The sequence below is a fragment of the Manis javanica genome, chromosome 15, assembly GCF_040802235.1.
Source record: "Manis javanica isolate MJ-LG chromosome 15, MJ_LKY, whole genome shotgun sequence".
Lineage (NCBI taxonomy): Eukaryota > Metazoa > Chordata > Mammalia > Pholidota > Manidae > Manis > Manis javanica.
The window spans coordinates 76,832,247-76,852,256 of record NC_133170.1 but is presented as its reverse complement, the minus strand read 5'-3'; the positions used below and the strand labels follow the sequence as shown (position 1 = coordinate 76,852,256).

General features: G+C 47.5%; 1 long non-coding RNA gene across 1 annotated transcript in view; it reads right to left on the bottom strand.

Annotated features, from left to right (window-relative positions):
• Nucleotides 1-1,275: 1,275 nt before the first annotated feature.
• LOC140846609 (uncharacterized) overlaps nt 1,276-20,010 on the bottom strand; it is a 34,453-nt gene continuing 15,718 nt past the window's right edge. The window contains exons 2-8 of the long non-coding RNA XR_012125901.1: nt 18,989-19,201; nt 18,795-18,879; nt 15,815-16,027; nt 15,624-15,706; nt 12,644-12,856; nt 9,320-9,475; nt 1,276-3,431 (exon numbers count right to left, since the gene is read on the bottom strand). This is a non-coding gene — a long non-coding RNA (uncharacterized lncRNA). The remainder of the gene's footprint in view (nt 3,432-9,319; nt 9,476-12,643; nt 12,857-15,623; nt 15,707-15,814; nt 16,028-18,794; nt 18,880-18,988; nt 19,202-20,010) is intronic.

Here is a 20,010-nt window from a genome sequence, read left to right as displayed (position 1 = left end):
TCAGTGTCTATGAGTCTACTGCTATTTTGTTCACTTTGCTTTGTCTTTAGATTCCACAAATAAGTGAAATCATATGGTACTTGTCTTTCTCTGCCTGGATTATTTGACTGAACATAATACCCTCTAGGCCCATTCATGTTGTCACAAAAGGCAGGCTTTCATTCTTTCTATGGCTGAGTAATATTCCATTGTGTATATGTACCACCTCTTCTTTATCCGTATATTTATTGATGGACACTTTGGTTGCTTCCGTATCTTGGCTATTGTAAATAATGCAGCAGTAAACACAGGGATGCATTTACCTTTACAAATCAGGGATTTTATTATCCTCAGGTAAATTTCTAGAAGTGGAATTACTGGGTTGTGTATTTCTATTTCAATTGTTTGAGGAACCTCCACCCTGCTTTCCATAGGGGCTGCACCAATTTATATTCCCACCGAGAGTGTAGGAGGGTTCGCATTTCTCCACATCCTTGCCAGCACTCGTTATTTCTTGTCCTTTGGATAATGTCCATTCTGAACGGTGTGAGGTGGTACCAACTTGTGGTTGTGATTTGCATTTCCTTGATGATGTGAAGCATCTTTTCATGTGCCTGTTGGCCATCTGTACTTCTTCTCTGGGGAAATGTCTGTTCAGCTCCCCTGCCCACTTTTTAATCAGTTGTTTTTTCTTTTTGGTGTGGAGTTCTATGAGTTCTTTATATATTTTGGATGTTAAACCCTTATCAGATAAATCATTTATGAATATATCCTCCCATAATGAAGGCTCCCTTTTTGTTCTGTTGGTGTCCTTTGCTGTACAGAAACTTTTCAGTTTGATGTTGTCCCACCTATTCATTTTTGCTTTTTTCTCTTCCATGAGATGTGTCCAGAAGAAATTTGCTTATACTTTTGTTCAAGAGATTTTTGCCTAGGTTGTCTTCTAAGAGATTTATGGTCTCATTGTCTTACTTTTAAAAATTTTATCCATTTCAAGTTTACTTTTGTGTATGGAATTAGACAATAACACAGTTTCATTCTCTTTCATGTAGCTGCCCAGTATTTCCAACACCAGTTATTGAAGAGACTGACTTGTCACTGTATATTCATGGCTCCTTTGTCATATTGAACTGCAGATGCGTGGGTTTATATCTCGGCGATAACTGACTTCCCCCAAATTTAACTACTAATAGCCTATGGTTGATCTGAAGTCTTATTGATAACAGTCAATTAGCATATATTTTGTATGCGAAATGTATTACATATTGTATTCTTTCACTAAAGTAAGCTAGAGAAAAGAAAATATTAAGAAAACATTAAGAGAAAATCCGTTTCCTGTACTATAGCGCATTTCCTGAAAAACAATCCACTTATAAGTGGAACCCCACAGTTCACACCCATGTTGTTCAACTGTCAACTGGAAATAGTTTTCCAAAAGAGATCATTAGAATGTGAGTGTCTATTTGTGGAGTATAACAAGAAAGCAAAGTGTAGGAATAAAACAGCAGCGGACTCACAGACTCCAAGAAGGGTGTAGTGGTTACCAAAGGTGGGTGAGGGGAGAGGGGGTCAGGGGAGAGGGAGGGGTCTGGGAGGAGAAGCGGATTGAGGGGCACTATGACTGGCACACATGTCATAATGTCACAAGTGTCAAGGGGAAGACAGTATAGCACAGAGAAGACAGGCAGTGACTCTCTGGCATCTCACTATGCTGATGGACAGTGCCTGCAGTGGGGTGTGAGGGGGTCTTGATAATATGGGTGAATGTAGTAAGCACAATGTTTTTCATGTGAAACCTCCATAAGAATATATTTCAATGATACCTTAATAATAAAAAAGGAATGTGAGTGTCTAGGTTTCAATTCACTTTTATGTTGTAGGTATTATCCAAAATTACATTTTACAGAGAAATCAATTATATGCTACCACCCAACTCATTCAGCACCCCATATGTAAGCATGGTGAAATAGAGTGATTTTTTTCCCCAAAGAATAGCCATTCTTTCAACATACAGTGAAAGACACAATTGGTTAATGAATTGATTTAGTGCCTGGTAGATAACCAAGTACATAGATTGTTAGTAACACACAAAGAAAAATAGGTAACGTACGTAGCTGACAGCAATGAAATTTTAGGTAACTAGACAATTGCATACATTTGCAGGGAGAATTATAGCTTCAAAAAAGAATGAGTATCTATTAAAGTGGTTTGAGTGTAATGTGTTCCTCAGTCCCTTGACCTTTCGTCCAAATCTCTTTCTGAAAGCTAAGCTATGGTCTTTTCTATGACTTGCTTTTCTATGACTTGGCCAGTATCTCAGGAATTTATGTTCTGTTTGGAAGCACTTGTGTTTGTGAGGAATAAATAATGCAGGATGACATTGTTTCCCATATTTGAGAACACAGGACTTTCTAACAGCCGGCTACCGAACCTTCCTGTGAGCTGGATGGGGTTCATCTCGCCTGAACACACTGTCTGCCCACCGGGAATCTGGCCCCTGGATCGATCTGGAGGACAATGACGCATATATTTTGTCTGGGGCCACAGGGTGTGGGTCCAGAGTCACCTGATATCACTGACTCATGTGTAGACGGACTGTTTCACCAGGCCTCGGGGGGTCTTTACCTGGAAAGCCACAGGCTTTGATTCTCCTGTCTCTCCTGCTCACTCCGCCGTCCTTCTCCCAACAAGGGGACGGCCCAGCAACAGCTCGGTCCGTGCTTGTTAACCACCCACACCCGAGTCCCTCCTTTGTCCAGTCACTCGCAGTTCCCTGAGGAATGCCCGAGCACCGCCACTGTACTGACTCAATTCCGCATCTCCCTAGCTGGCCCTGAGGACGCCGCGGAGCCCTGTGGAAGCAAGGCAGAGCAGAAGGTCCGGTCAGGAGCCACGGTAAGGCTGCCTTCCTCCAAGACAGAAACTGGGATTGCTTTCTCGGCTTCCTTTCCAATCAAGTTTAGATAGGAAAGCTGATCACATACAGACAGAAGATGTTGGGTAGTGCTTATTTGGGAGAGAGGGATGGAGAAGAATCTTAACCACTGATACCTGATTTAAAAGGGCATCCAGTTTTCCTCAGCAATTTTTCCTTTTTGGATTAAGGATTTTGTAATTGCCACACAAACCAGACCGGAGAGCTACACTCCCCAGGAAAAGCTTTTGTCTTTTCCGTATGTGCCCTCGATGCTTGTTTGAGGGGCCTTTGACTCAACCACGGCATCTCATCTGCTTTTCTACAGTCACCAAGAGAACAAAATTCCTGTGCAAACAGGACACAATGTGGTCTGATTCTCACAGTGTTTTCTCCTCTGTCATTGCAGGTGGCATCAGGAGCAGGAGAAAACCGTAAGTCTCCCAGAATTCCTCACTCGCTATGGAAATAATCTAGATAAGTAACGCGGGGCTTGCTTGCTGACTTTAGTCTCTGGAGCCACCCTCCTTCCAGGTACCTGGTGGGGATGGGGGTTGGGGATATAGTCAGAAATGAGTTTTCCAGGTAAGGAATTATGGCCAGTTCCACAATCCCTGGGTGCAGCTGCCTTCCTTTTATCTAAGCATTATCCTGGGCTGCCCAGACTGGGCTCAGAGCAGGAGTGGGACATGGAGGGTCCCAGACGTAATTCATGAAACCACTGAAGCACCAGCCCAAATGGCCGCTTCCCGGTTAATTCACTCTAGCTGTTCATGCAGGGCTGGTCAGCTGAAGGGAAGCTAATTCCTGGCAGACCCTTCATGGGGTCAGAAAGGGACAGAGCTGGGTAAGCAGACAAAGGCCTGAACTAGCTTGACTAGCCAGAGAGGGGGGCAACTGGCAGAGGGGTCCAAGACTGATAAACAAGATGTGGTGGAAACTGACTGGAACTAGATCTACCAGGATGGCATCCGGTTTGATGGGGAACAGATCTCTGACTTCATCAAAATCTCATTTACATAGTAAACATCACACCCATCAGTGCCATGACAGTTTCTAATTGTAATGACAACCCCTGGAAGAGACTTAATAAGGAAAACATCCCCTTTCTAAGGCTCTCCCCAGGGAAGTCACTCATGTTCCACCCTGTCCTTCAGCTGCTTGTTGTACTTCCAATAACAGAGCTAACAGACCACCCGGGAGGGGCTCCTCTGCCTGGGGAGCACCCTCTCTGCTTTACTGCATGCCCTGCAACCCCTCTTAATAAATCTGCCTTCTGCTGCACCATTTGATTTCCACCCTGGACATGGCTCAGCACTCGCCTCCCGCGTCCTCCTGTAATGGTCACTTGGCACTTTGGAATGTCCCAGGTTCTGAGTCAGCTTGGGAGCCAAACAGACCACTGGTCCCTCGGGATGGTCACCTGGCCATTGGGTGTCAGGGTGAGACAGCTGACAGTGTGCAGAGGCTGGGGCGGGTGCCCACAGGGACGTCCCCTGCCCCTTCAGAGGCGCTCCCTTTAAGGGAAACTGTGCTTTTGTTAGGATCGGAGATTGAAACAGAGAGAAAAGGCCTGGGTTAGGATCTGGGCTCTTCTCTTGGCCCAGTCACCTCCTCCAGGGCTTCCACTGTCTCCTGCAGAAGCCTCGGGCAGAAGGATTTGAGAAATGAAGCAAGGGGAGACATTGGTTCAGGGCTCCAGGGCTGGATCTCAGGTGCCCTGGGCAGGTCTCAGGGCTTCAGGGATCTCTGTCCCCATGGGACCAATCCGTTTTGTCCCAGATCCACCATAGGTCAGTGTTGTGACTCTGGGCAAATCTTTTAAGATCTGATTTGCCATGCCATGAACCACATGCTATGGATCCCAGACCCTGTTCTGCCCACCCAACAGAGCTAACATGGGGATCACAGGAGATACTAACAGATATTCTCCATGAGCTGCAAAGCATCACAGCTATGGAAGAGATGAAAAGTAGCCTCTCACCGTCCCCCATCCCATAGCCATCCAAGTCCCCTGTCTGGATTCAACCACTACCAAGCATCTACCTTATTTGTGCAGCCATTTAATAATGAAACACTTACAGTGTACTTCTGAATCACCAGTCTGTTTTTGAAGACTTTTGCTACATGTAATCATTTTGAGCCTCATGCCATGATCCCAGGAAGTAGGCACTAGTAACTTTTTCACAGGATGGTGCAGAGACCTGAGGCCCAGTTCAGCAGGCACTGGCCCCGGTCTCTCAGCCCCTGTGCTCTGCCGCTTTTCTATATTGTCTCACCAAAAATAAGATACTTTCTCACATAATTTGCCTGTTGGATTTTTTTTCTTCTGTGGTAGAGGCACTCAACATAAGATCATATGATTCTTAGCAAATTTTTAAACACACCACGGTGTCTTTAATCATAGGCCCTAGGTTGTACTTATTACACAAATGTATTATATACATTTACTTACAAGTAAAAAATGTATCCATGTGAAAACATGAACTCTGAGCCCTTGCACAACATTTCCCTCCACACATACCTGACGACCACCATTCAACTCTCTGCTTCTATGTACTTGACTATTTTAGACTCCACACAGAGCTGATATCGTGAAGTATTGTCTTTCTATGGCTGGCTTATTTCACTTAGCATAATGTCCTCCAGGGCCATCTGTGTCATCAGAGATGCCAGGATCTCCTTTTGTAGGCCAAACAATATCCCATTGTAGATATATACCACATTTTCTGTCCCCATGTCACTGTCCACGGACACTTAGATTGTCCCCATATTTGGGAACTGTGACTAGCGCTGCAGTGTGCGTGGATGGGCAGGTGTCATTGTGAGATCCAGATTTCAATGCTCTTGGGTATCTACCCTAAAGTGGAATTGCCGGATCAAATGGTAGTTTTATTAATATTTTGAGGAATCTCCCATATTGTTTTCCATAGTAGCTGGGTCTGTTTTTACTCTGTTGGGAGTTTTAAGTACACATCAAGCTGCAAGATCTTCCTGAAGTTCATTCCCAGTCAGGTGGCTCCCAGGCAACTGTTGAATGGGATGAAATAGTTTGAACAATGAGTAAATTCTCACTTGTTTTACTATGGTCTTCTGACACCATAGTAATGCTCTCTCTACTGTAATGCTTTTTCCAGGATCTTGCCTCCAGTATAGGAAAAAAGGCACTTCTGAGAGGTTTAGGAGGTGTACTGACGGCCTCCACCTCCAGGAGAGAACAACTGGCATCTGCCGAGGCAGGAGACTACCTACCAGGAACAAATCAGTTCAAGGTACTGTACAAATTCATTGATCTAAACTGATTCAAGAATTATTATTCTAGTTTAGTCAGTGCCTCACACTTAAGACAAAAATGCTACAGCGTATGTTTTTTCCATGTGTGGATACTTTACCTGGTCAATCACTAATGCCACAACCACAGAGCTAAAAAATGCATTTACAGGATTTTTGGAAAAAAACATGGCAGAGTAGGAAGGCAAGGTGGAAACTCCTCACAAAGTACACACAAGGGAAGCAATTATGACAAATACAGCTCACCCTGACCATGACCTGAAGACTGAAGAACAGACCTCCTACACCTGGGGAAGAAGGGAAGCCCACACTGAGGATAAATGGGCAGAGCTGTGATCGATTAGGACCCAAGCCCTTCTCCCATCCCAGCCCACAAGCAGGAGGGAGAGGAACAGAGGGAGGGCATAAGGAATGCTGAGCATCTAGCCCTGGAGATGGGCTCTGGGCTCTGGTGATTCATAGGGCTGGACACCAGGGAGAGCCGGAGCACTCTGGGAGGCTGAGACTCTTGTTGCTTCTGGGACACGCATGCTCCATTGGTCCCATGGGGACCCAACACAGAGGTGGCTGTTTGAAAGATGTCCCAGCAGCAGGAAGGGTGCCAGAGGGGCGGGGGCTGGGGGAGCTCTCTCCCGAGGAGAAAGGGCAGGTGGATGATGCTCCCCTAGCCCTGCTCACCCAACTGTTTGGGGACCTACAGGAGCCAGCTCCAAATGTGCCCTGCCCTTCTGGGGGCACAGCCCTGCAGAGCACTCCCTTTCCTGCATGCAGTACCTGCCCCTCTGGCCCAGGAGTGGCTGCCATTTCCGACCTGTAGTCATAGGATGGCTCCAACCACAACAAACCCTAGCAGAAGTGCCTCCAGGCACACAGAGGGCGTGTAGAGGGTCGCTGCCAGTCCCTGCCACTGCAGACATACAGGCAGGAAGGCAGTCCCACCCACAGCCCACTAACAGCAACCGTGGCCCCACCACAGAGGAGAACCAGGCACCGGTGAGCAGAGTCTTATGCTTTGGGCGCCACAGGACACCTTCTTCGTAAAGGCATTGCTTTCTAGGCCAGGTGGCAAAGCAGATCTCTCTGATACAAAGGAAGGAACACAGACACCCAGACAAAATGAGGAGAGAGAGGAATATGTTCCAAACAAAAGAACAAGATAAGACACCAGAAAAAGGGTTAAATAAAGCAGACCACCACTCTTCTTCATAAGGATTTCAAAGTAAGAGTCATGACAGTACTCAGTGACCTGAGGGAAAGAATCAATCATCTCAGTAGGAACTTCAGCATAGAGATAGATTTGAAAAACAGCCCCTGAGACTGAAGAATATAGTAACTGAAATGAAAAATATAATGGAGAGAATGAATAGCAGACTCTGGAAGTAGAAGGAAGAATCAGTGAGATGAAAGATAGAGTCCAGGAAAGCAACAAGCTCAGGACCAGAGAGAGAAAGGAATTTCTAAAAATGAGAGGATACTTAGAGAGCTGTGTGACAACAAACAAAAGAATATGCTCATCATAGGGGTCCCGGAAGGAGAAGAGAGAGACAAAGCAGAATTCTCTTTGAAGAGATAATAACTGAAAACATCTGCAATCTGGGGAGGGAAACAGATACCAGGTCCTGGAAGCACAGAGAGCCCCTAACAAGATGAACCGCAGGAAGACAACACCAAGACATACAGTAATTAAAATGGCAGAGATTAAAGATAAAGAGGGAATCTTATAGGCAGATAGCTACCAAGACGGGAAATTGCAGAAGGCTATAAGCAGATTTCTAAGCAGAAACTCTACAGGCCAGAAAGGAGAGGCATGAAATATTCAATGAATTAAAAGGGAAGAACCTACAACCCAGAATCCTCTACCCAGCAAGGTTATCATTCATAAATCCAGTTTGACCTACACATCCTCTTCCCTTTCTCTATAAAATCCTAGCAACCACCGATCTTTTCCATCATCTCCATAGTTTTTCTTTCTCCAGAATGTCAAATACTTGGAATCATTATGGACTTTTTCACACTGACTTTCTCACTTTTCTCTACTTAACATTCATCTGTGTGGGGGGAGGGGGGGCTTGGTAGCTCAGTTATATTTATTACAGAAAAATGTGTCATTGTGTGGATGTTTCACTCTGTTTATCCAGTCACCTGTTGAAGGACAGCTTGGTTGCTTCTAGTTTTGGTGGTTACAAATAGAGTTGTTATAGGCTGACTTGCTGTTGTCCACCAAGGAAGGTGACCCAGTGGCACCCGACTGCCATACACTCTCTCCCCATGTCTGTATCACTAAAGACCCCCAAGTAATTCCTGAGCAGCACCACCAAGGGGCTGACATTTTCTCTGGGTCCTAGATCTCCCTGAGAGCCTGGATGAGGAGCTTCCTGCAGACGGGGCAGAGGGAAAGTCTCCATTTACCTCCAAGGTAAGCTTGCCTGTCTTTGCCTAAGAGACAAATGTTGCTTTCTTGGTTCCTCTCTTTTTGAGTTGAGTTCAGATATGAAAAAATGACAGCGTACATTCTAGATGTTAGATACTATTTTCTTGGTGTGGTGGATGGGGAGGATGTGAACTGTATGGTAAGGAGCCTTTTACTCAAAAACCATTTTTTTCTCCATGGGTTAAGAGTTTTGAAATTGTTCCCTCAATGGACTTGACAGACACATTCTCCAGGAAAGGCTCATGCCCTGTCCCATTGGAGGGCTCTATGCTTGTTTTGGGGGCCTTTGACTTACTACTGATTCTCATTTCGTTTGCAATAGTTGCCAAACCACCAAGGACACAGTACACACAAAATGTGATGCGACAGTGTTTTCTCTCATTGCAGGTGGCCTCCAGACGGGACAGAAACAGTAAGTATTTGGGGATTGCTCACGTGCCAATACAGGTGGTACACCCTTGCTATCTCCAATATGGAGATGTATACTGATTCCAATTTCCTGCAGAGAATAAGAGTATGAAGTGTGGGGTGGGGAAACGGATTGCCATGGGAAAAACATGTCCTTGTTTCTAAATCACATGGAAACAATGGTGTTCCTATCCTCACCGAGGAAAGTGTTCACAGGATGGTCAAAGGAAAACAACGTGTGAATTGGAGTCACCATGACTTGGCCAGTAACAACTTCTGATAATAATAAACCTCACCTCTGAGTAGGCTGTTGAATTCTCCTCAACGCTGTTTGTGCGATGGCGGTTAAAGACAAGCAGCCAAAACGGTATATAACTGGCCTGTGAGAAAAGATGAAATAGAGTCTTGGTTTCTTCTGAAGGCCATTGTGAGGAAATAGGCCAAGAAGAGTGCTGTAAGATAGAAATAAAAAACAAGGTCACTTACGATTTCACTTCCTTTTGAATCATGACTCCTCTGTGGAGAACACTGCAGTGTAGCAGAATCTCATGGTCCTGTAGATGTTGGCCACATGGACAGAACATCTCCATCGTCCCTGAGTGGTAGTTGGGCATTTCATGTGAAGGGGCCTTGGGATCCGATCACTACACCTGCAGAAAGTAACCTCCCCCCAACAGTTGGAACTTCAGGGTGTGGATCTGCAGGTGAGAGCGAGAACGGCCCAGTGGAAACGGGCCGAGTGACAAGGTCAAAGGGGATCCTTGCGCTCATCTGAACCTTTCACTGTGATCAATGTCTTGTTGAAGGGCTCTGACCCCACGGAGCCCAGGGAAGGTCTGAGGACCCAGGGAGAGAGCAGGGCAATGCTGTGAGGCGGGCTGGTCCAAACTGGGGGAGGAAGAGCGGGAGCCCCTTTCTCTCATAACCTTCCTGTTCGCGTTTGTGTCCCTAAAGACTGTGATGCGGAGAGCTTCCTCAGCAACGGCAGTGACAAGAAGGACTATCCAGGTAGGGAGCTACCTCGGGCCAGAGCCAACGGGACTGGGGTTCCACCTGCAGCTCTGGCAACAGGGTATGGGAAGCGTGGTATCAGAAAGGCAATAGCAGAGGTACTATGCCTTTGGGTTTTCAGAGTGCTGTGCGTATGATCAACTTTTCTTGCTTTCTTACTTAAATATGATTTTTCCTAGACCAGGGCTTGCTGGCTTTGCCTCTGCAGAGCACCAAAGTCTTTGGTCCTGGGGTTGCATGTGGTGGGAACAGAGCAGGAGGCTGCTGGGTTGGGTGTTCCCCCGGGAGGGAGGCACTCTGGCTGGACACAGCTCTGCCACCTGCCCTTGAGCCTGCAGGGAAGTTCTCTCATGGACACCACGCAGGTGGGGAGAAGACGCTCCCCTGCACATGCAGAAACCAGTGGGCACCTCCCTGTCCTGTCCTCATGTTCCTGATCAAAAGGGAGCTCCCAGGGCTGGTGGCAGAGACATTTCCCCTCAGCCAGTGCATGTGCTCCAGGACTGGGTGCCTTTTATGTGCTGTTGGGTCATGTGCACAAGGCTTGGGGTGGTTTGGATGACTCTACAGAGTGTGATTGTGAATGAGTGGGGGTGTGTGTGAGAGAAACAGAGACAGACAGTGGGATGAGGTTGTATGTTTCCCCAGGGGGTGTGTCCCACTTACAGTAAACTTGCCAGGACCAATTTTCTTTAAAAAAAAAAAAGTGCCTTTGTATGGCACATTTTACAGCCATATTGTCAAGGATGGCCCATAGCAGTGGGTCACTCATGCTTGGTAACCACCTGCTTCTGTACTTTCTGGCCCCATGTCCATATCAAGCATCCCTCCCTGACTCATTCTTGAGCAGCACCACCAATGGACTGACAGCTACTCTGTGTCTTTCTTGGCATCCCTTAACGCAGTAACCGAAGTCCTTCCTATGGACCAGGCTGAGGAGACCATGCCTGTTGCTGAGGAAGAGCCTGTTGCTCTCTCCAAGGTAGAAATGTTGCTTTCTTCATATCTTTCCTTTTGTTAAAAAACAAAGTTCACCCAAGTAAATCTGGAGATCTAATTGGCTTCATTAAGCGATTCATGAATTGGGAAGCATCCGTTGTACCAAGTACAGAGATGCTCCCAAGGGCTACGGATAGGGTGAGGGTTTTACAGGCCGGACAAGAAGTCATAAAAAGTAAAAAAGGAATATTTCAGGTGAGGACATCTTCATCTGGGGACAAAAGTGTTCTATTGGGTGGATTCCTTCGGGGGATGGTAAGGGCACATGGGATATTACCTTATCACTGCTGACCAGAAAATTCCTGAGTGACTACATTTTGGGGGAGGTTGAAATTGCCATCAAGATTGGTGAAGAGCTCCCGTTTGGTGACTTGACCTGGCAGAAGTCACACCACATTTGGCCTGTGTCTTTTTAACATTTTCCAATCAAATTCAGTGGAAAATTTGACAGTGTACATTACAAATGATACATATAATTCCTCTGGCGGGAAGAGTGTTGGGTGGTCGTCTCGGGCCTAGTGGTCCCTGATTCAAGAGGGCACTTGCCACAGGCCACACCAAACCTGCATACAAATAGTGTGGTTGGGGAGCCTCTTCCTCAGCAGCAATTTCTCCTCCTTGGATTGAGAGTTTTGTCATTGCCAATCTCAGTGGACTTGAGATACAGCCTCCAGGGAAATCAGCTTTCTACCTACTGCGGAGGCCATTGACTCAGCCTCAGTGTCCTATCTGGTTTGCTAAAGTCACCTAGAGAACTAAAGACCTGTGCAAACCCTGTGTGGGGTGAAGTGATTCTCATGGTTTTCTTCTCTGTAATTGCAGATGGCTTCAGGAACAAGTGAAAGCGGTACGTATTCTGAAGTCACACCCTTGTTGGGGAAAACCCTTGCTGTCTATAGTTAGGGGAGCCATCTGACTCTGGGTTCCCACTGGAATGAGGACTAGAGGTGAAGTGAAACAGAAAATAGGATTTTCCAGGCAGAGAACTGTTGTCACGTTTCTAGAAGCAGTCGCATAGTTCTCCAGGTGGCGGGTAGGATGCAGGGAGATGAGCTGTGTGTGTATGTCAGTCGATAAGATGGGATTCTGAGTGTGTACGTGTCTGTGCTTCCGCCTCCCTAGATTTGTATCCCCCCAAGCAACACATTTGCTATTACGAACTTTCCAAGTAAGAAAAAATCCCATCACCTTCCTTCCTCAGTAGTAATATATGGGAATATGTATAAAACTCTACAGTTTCAATATGTGTAATTTATTATATGCCAGATACACCTCAAGTAATCTGAAAAAACAAACACACAAATAACCAGAAAAGCCCATCCACACCCAGGAAAGTGTTCACACAGTTCTCAAAGGAAAACAAACTTGGAGTTATCATCACTCAGCCAATAACTACTTCATTTCATAATAAAGCTCACCTCTGAGTCGGCTGTGCAATTCTACTCAAGGCTATTTGTGCGATGGAGGTTGAAGACAAGCAGAAAAATGGCATTTAATTGGCCTGTAGAAAAAGGCAAAATAGGGCCTTGCTTTCCTCTAAAGGCCTTTCCCAGGAAATAAGCCGAGAGGAGGTCTCAAAGTGGGTAGAAATGTAAAACAAGGTCACTTACGGTTTTGGCTTCCATCTGAATTAACACTCCTCTGTGGAGAACATTGTAGTTCAGTAGAATCTCATCGTCCCGTAGATGTTGGCCACATGGACAGAACGCCTCCACCGTCCCCGAGTGGTTGGTGGGCATTTCATTTGAACCGGCCTATGCTTCGCACCAGTGAACACATTGAAGGTAACTTCCCCCCTCAGTTGGAACATCAGGGTGATGGTTCTGCAGGTGAGAGAGAGAACGGCCCAGTGGAAACGGGCCGAGTGACAAGGTGAGAGGCATCCTCGCTCTCATCCGAAGCTTTGCATGTGTGATAAATGTCTTGTTGAAGGGCTCTGACCCCACGGGGCCCAGGGAAGGTCTGAGGCCCCAGGGAGAGAGCAGGGCAAGGCTGTGAGCCGGCGTGGCCCCAACAGGAGGAGGAAGAGCGGGAGCCCCTTTCTCTCATAACCTTCCTGTTCGCATTTGTGTCTTCAAAGACTGCGATGCGGAGAGCTTCCTCAGCGGCAGTGACGAGGAGGACTGTCCAGTAGGGAGCTACCTCGGGCCAGAGCCAACGGGACCGGGGTCCCACCTGCAGCTCTGGAGACTGGGGATGGGAAGCGTGGTATCAGAAAGGCAAAGGGAACAGGAGTGTAGGATCATTTTGTTCTCGTATTTTAAATACCCAATAGCAGAGGTACTGTGCCTTTGCGTTTTGAGAGTGCTGTGCCTATAATCAACTTTTCTTGCTTTCTTACATAAGACAATCTTTCCTAGGCCAGGGCTTGTTGGCTGTGCCTCTGCAGAGCACCAAAGCCTTTGGTCCTGGGGTAGCATGTGGTGGGATCAGAGCACGAGGCTGCTGGGTTGGGTGTTCCTCCGTGATGGGGGCTCTCTAGTGGGACACAGCTCTGTCACCTGCACTTGAGCCTGCAGACAAGTTATCCGACGGGTGCCAGGAGGGTGGGGAGCAGACCCTCCCCTGCATCTGCAGCGCCCAGTGGCCAGCTTCCTGCCCTGTCCTCATGTTCCTGATCAGAAGGGTGCTCCCAGGGCTGGTGGCAGAGACATTTCCTCTCAGCCCCTGCACGTGCTCCGGGATTGTGTTCCTTTTATGTGATGTGGGGTTGTGTGCACAAGGCTTGGGGATGTTTGTGCGACTCTACAGAGTGTAATTGTGAATGAGTGGGGGTGTCTGTGAGAGAGAAAGAGAGACAGACAGTGGGATGGGGTGGTGTGTTTCCCCAGGGGATGTGTCCCACTTACACTGAACTTGCCAGGATCAACTTTCGTAAAAAAAATAATAAGGCCCTTCGCACTGCACATTTTATACCTATGTTGTCCAGGCCCATAGCAGTGGTTCAGTCATCCTTGGTAACCACCTGCTTCTCTACTTTCTGGCCCCATGTCCATGTCAAGCATCCCTCCCTGAGTCACTCTTGAGCAGCACCACCAATGCACTCACATCTACTCTCTGTCTTTCTTGTTACCCCTTAACACAGCAACCAAGGTCCTCCCTATGGACCAAGCAGAGGAGACCGTGCCTGTTGCTGAGGAACAGCCTGTTCCTATCTCTGAGGTAGGAATGTTGCTTTCTTGGTGTCTTTCCTTTTGTTACAAAACAAATTCACCCAAGTAAATTTGGAGATCTGATTGGCTTCATTAGCGATTCATGAATTGGGAAGCATCCATTGTACCAAGTACAGAGATGCTCCCAAGGGCTACGGAGTGGGAGAGGTTTTTACAGGCCAGACAAGGAAGTCATAAAAAGTAAAAAAGGACTGTATGAGGTGAGGACATCTTCATTACGGGACAAAAGTGTTCTATCGGGTGGATTCCTTTGGGGGATGGAGAGGACACATGGGACAATACCTTATCAGTGCTGACCAGAAAATTCCTGAGTGACTACATTTTGGAGGAGGTTGATATTGCCATGGAGTTCAGTGAAGAGCTCCGGTTTGGCGACTTCACCTGGCAGAAGTCACACCACATTTGGCCTGTGTCTTTTTAACATTTTCCAATCAAATTCAGTGGAAAATCTGACAGTGTACATCACAGATGATACATACAATTTCCCTGGCGGGGAGAGTGTTGGGTGGTCTTCTCTGGCCAAGTAACCCCTGATTCAAGAGGCCACTTCCCACGGGCCACACCAAAGCTGCGTAGAAATAGTGTGGTTCGGGAGGCTCTTCCTCAGCAGCCATTACTCCTCCTTGGATTGAGAGTTTTGTCATTGCCAATCTCAGTGGACGACTTCGGAGACAGCCTCCAGGAAAATCAGCTTTCCACCTACTGCGGGGGCCTCTAATTCAGCCTCAGTGTCCTATCTGGTCTGCTAAAGTCACCTAGAGGACTAAACACCTGTGTCAACCCTGTGTGGGGTGAAGTGATTCTCATGGTTTTCTTTTCTGTAATTGCAGATGGCCTCAGGAACAAGTGACAGCGGTACGTATTCTGAAGTCACTCACTTGTTGGGGAAAACCCTTGCTGTCTTTAGTTAGGGGAGCCATTTAACTCTGGGTTCCCACTGGAATGAGGATTAGAGGTGAAGTGAAACAAAATGTAGTATTTTCCAGGCAGAGAACTACGGTCACATTTCTAGAAGCAGTCGCATAGTCTCCAGGTGGCGGGTAGGGTGCAGGGAGATGAGTTGTGTCTGTATGTCAGTCGATAAGGTGGGATTCTGAGTGTGTACGTGTGCGTGCTTCTGCTCCCCTAGATTTATATCCCCCCAAGCAACACAGCTGCCAGTATGAACTTTCCCAGTCAGAAAAAATCCCATCACCTTGCTTCCACAGTAGTAATGTATGGCAGTATGTATAAAATTGTACAATTTCAATGTGTGTAATTCATTAAATGGCAGTTATACCTCAAGTAATCTGAAAAAATAAATTAAAACAAAAACCCATCCCCACCCAGGAAAGTGTTCACAGGGTTCTCAAAGGAAAACAAATTTGGAATCACCCTGACTCAGCCAATAACAACTTCATTTTGTAATAAACCTCACCTCTGAGTAGGCTGTTGAATTCTCCTCAAAGCTGTTGTGTGATGGTGGTTAAACACAAGCAGCCATAATGGTGTTTAACTGGCCTGTGGGAAAAGGCAAAATGACTCTTGGTTTCCTCTGAAGGCCTTTGCCAGGAAGGAAGCTGAGAGGAGGTATCTAAGTGAGTAGAAATGTAACACAAGGTCACTTACGGTTTTGGCTTCCTTCTGAATCACGACTCCTCTGTGGAGAACACTGTAGTTTCGTAGAATCTCATCGACCCATAGATGTTGGCCACAAGGAGAGAAGGTCTCCATTGTCCTCGAGTGGTCATTGCCCACTGCATTGGAAGCCGTCTAGGCTTCAGACCAGTCAACACGTCGAGGGTAACTTCCCCCCAACAGTTGGAACTACAGGTGATGGTTCTGCAGGTGAGAGTGAGAATGGCCCAGTGGACACGGGCCGAGTGACAAGGTGAGAGGCAACCTCGCTCTCATCCGAAGCTTTGCATCTGTGATCAATGTTTTGTTGAAGGGCTCTGACCCCACGGAGCCCAGGGAAGGTCTGAGGAAACAGGTAGAGAGCAGGGCGATGCTGTGAGCCGGCGTGGCCCGAACAGGGAGAGGAAGAGCGGGAGCCCCTTTCTCTCATAACCTTCCTGTTTGCGTTTGTGTCTTTAAAGACTGGGATGTGGAGAGCTTACTCAGCGGCAGCCCTGACAAGGAGGACTGTCCAGGTATGGACCTACCTCGGGCCAGCGCCAACGGGACCGGAGTCCCACCTGCAGCTCTGGAGACTGGGGATGGGAAGCGTGGTATCAGAAAGGCAAAGGGAACACGAGTGGAGGATTATTTTGTTCTCGTATTTTAAATACCCAATAGCAGAGGTACAATGCCTTTGCATTTTGAGAGTGCTGTGCCTATAATCAACTTTTCTTGCTTTCTTACATAAGACAATCTTTCCTAGGCCAGGGCTTGTTGGCTGTGCCTCTGCAGAGCACCAAAGCCTTTGGTCCTGGGGTAGCATGTGGTGGGATCAGAGCACGAGGCTGCTGGGTTGGGTGTTCCTCCGTGATGGGGGCTCTCTAGTGGGACACAGCTCTGTCACCTGCACTTGAGCCTGCAGACAAGTTATCCGACGGGTGCCAGGAGGGTGGGGAGCAGACCCTCCCCTACATCTGCAGCGCCCAGTGGTCATTTTCCTGTCCTGTCCTCATGCTCCTGATCAAAAGGGTGCTCCTCCCAGGGCTGGTGGCAGAGACATTTCCTCTCAGCCCCTGCACGTGCTCCGGGATCGTGTTCCTTTTATGTGATGTGGGGTTGTGTGCACAAGGCTTGGGGATGTTTTGTGCGACTCTACAGAGTGTAATTGTGAATGAGTGGGGGTGTCTGTGAGAGAGAAAGAGAGACAGACAGTGGGATGGGGTGGTGTGTTTCCCCAGGGGATGTGTCCCACTTACACTGAACTTGCCAGGATCAACTTTCGTAAAAAAATAAGGCCCTTCGCACTGTACATTTTATACCCATGTTGTCCAGGATGGCCCATAGCAGTGGTTCAGTCATGCTTGGTAACCACCTGCTTCTCTACTTTCAGGCCCCATGTCCATGTCAAGCATCCCTCCCTGAGTCACTCTTGAGCAGCACCACCAATGCACTCACATCTACTCTCTGTCTTTCTTGTTACCCCTTAACACAGCAACCAAGGTCCTCCCTATGGACCAGGCAGAGGAGACCGTGCCTGTTGCTGAGGAACAGCCTGTTCCTATCTCTGAGGTAGGAATGTTGCTTTCTTGGTGTCTTTCCTTTTGTTACAAAACAAATTCACCCAAGTAAATTTGGAGATCTGATTGGCTTCATTAGCGATTCATGAATTGGGAAGCATCCGTTGTACCAAGTACAGAGATGCTCCCAAGGGCTACGGAGTGGGAGAGGTTTTTACAGGCCAGACAAGGAAGTCATAAAAGGTTAAAAAGGACTATATCAGGTGAGGGCACCTTCATTAGGGGACAAAAGTGTTCTATCGGGTGGATTCCTTTGGGGGATGGAGAGGACACATGGGACAATACCTTATCAGTGCTGACCAGAAAATTCCTGAGTGACTACATTTTGGGGGAGGTTGAAATTGCCATGGAGTTCAGTGAAGAGCTCCGGTTTGGCGACTTCACCTGGCAGAAGTCACACCACATTTGGCCTGTGTCTTTTTAACATTTTCCAATCAAATTCAGTGGAAAATCTGACAGTGTACATCACAGATGATACATACAATTTCCCTGGAGGGGACAGTGTTGGGTGGTCGTCTCTGGCCAAGTAACCCCTGATTCAAGAGGCCACTTCCCACGGGCCACACCAAAGCTGCGTAGAAATAGTGTGGTTGGGGAGCCTCTTCCTCAGCAGCCATTACTCCTCCTTGGATTGAGAGTTTTGTCATTGCCAATCTCTGTGGACTTCGGAGACAGCCTCCAGGAAAATCAGCTTTCCACCTATTGCGGGGGCCTCTAATTCAGCCTCAGTGTCCTATCTGGTCTGCTAAGGTCACGTAGAGGACTAAACACCTGTGTCAACCCTGTGTGGGGTGAAGTGATTCTCATGGTTTTCTTTTCTGTAATTGCAGATGGCCTCAGGAACAAGTGACAGCGGTACGTATTCTGAAGTCACTCACTTGTTGGGGAAAACCCTTGCTGTCTTTAGTTAGGGGAGCCATTTAACTCTGGGTTCCCACTGGAATGAGGATTAGAGGTGAAGTGAAACAAAAAGTAGTATTTTCCAGGCAGAGAACTATGGTCACATTTCTAGAAGCAGTCGCATAGTCTCCAGGTGGCGGGTAGGGTGCAGGGAGATGAGCTGTGTCTGTATGTCAGTCGATAAGGTGGGATTCTGAGTGTGTACGTGTGCGTGCTTCTGCTCCCCTAGATTTATATCCCCCCAAGCAACACAGCTGCCAGTATGAACTATCCCAGTCAGAAAAAATCCCATCACGTTTCTTCCACAAGAGTAATGTATGGCAATATGTATAAAATTGTACAATTTTAATGTGTGTAATTCATTAAATGGCAGTTAACCTCAAGTAATCTGAAAAAATAAATTAAAAAAAAACCCATCCCCAGACAGGAAAGTGTTCACAGGGTTCTCAAAGGAAAACAAATTTGGAGTCACCGTGACTCAGCCAATAACTTCATTTCGTAATAAACCTCACCTCTGAGTAGGCTGTTGAATTCTCCTCAAGGCTGTTTCTGCGATGGTGGGTTAAACACAAGCAGCCTTAATGGTGTTTAACTGGCCTGTGGGAAAAGGCAAAATAGGTTCTTGGTTTCCTCTGAAGGCCTTTGCCAGGATGGAAGCCGAGAGGAGGTCTCTAAGTGAGTAGAAATGTAACACAAGGTCACTTACGGTTTTGGCTTCCTTCTGAATCACGACTCCTCTGTGGAGAACACTGTAGTTTCGTAGAATCTCATCGTCCCGTAGATGTTGGCCACATGGAGAGAAGGTCTCCATCGTCCTCGAGTGGTCACTGCCCATTGCATTGGAAGCCATCTAGGCTTCAGACCAGTCAACACGTCGAGCGTAACTTCCCCCCCACAGTTGGAACTTCAGGTGATGGTTCTGCAGGTGAGAGAGAGAACGGCCCAATGGAAACGGGCCGAGTGACAAGGTGAGAGGCATCCTCGCTCTCATCTGAAGCTTTGCATGTGTGATAAATGTCTTGTTGAAGGGCTCTGACCCCACGGAGCCCAGGGAAGGTCTGAGGACCCAGGGAGAGAGCAGGGCAAGGCTGTGAGCCGGCGTGGCCCCAACAGGAGGAGGAAGAGCGGGAGCCCCTTTCTCTCATAACCTTCCTGTTTGCGTTTATGTCTTTAAAGACTGCGATGCGGAGAGCTTCCTCAGCGGAAGTGACGAGGAGGACTGTCCAGGTAGGGAGCTACCTCGGGCCAGAGCCAACGGGACCGGGGTCCCACCTGCAGCTCTGGAGACTGGGGATGGGAAGCGTGGTATCAGAAAGGCAAAGGAACCACAAGTGGAGGAGCATTTTGTTCTCGTATTTTAAATACCCAATAGCAGAGGTACTGTGCCTTTGTGTTTTGAGAGTGCTGTGCCTATAATCAACTTTTCTTGCTTTCTTACTTAAAGACGATCTTTCCTAGGCCAGGGCTTGTTGGCTGTGCCTCTTCAGAGCACCAAAGCCTTTGGTCCCGGGGTTGCATGTGGTGGGAACAGAGCACGAGGCTGCTGGGTTGGGTGTTCCTCCGTGATGGGGGCTCTCTGGCGGGACACAGCTCTGTCATCTGCACTTGAGCCTGCAGACAAGTTCTCCCATGGGAGCCTGGAGGGTGGGGAGCAGACCCGTCCCTGCACTTGCAGCACCCAGTGGGCAGCTTCCTTTCCTCTCCTCATGTTCCTGATCAGAAAATGGA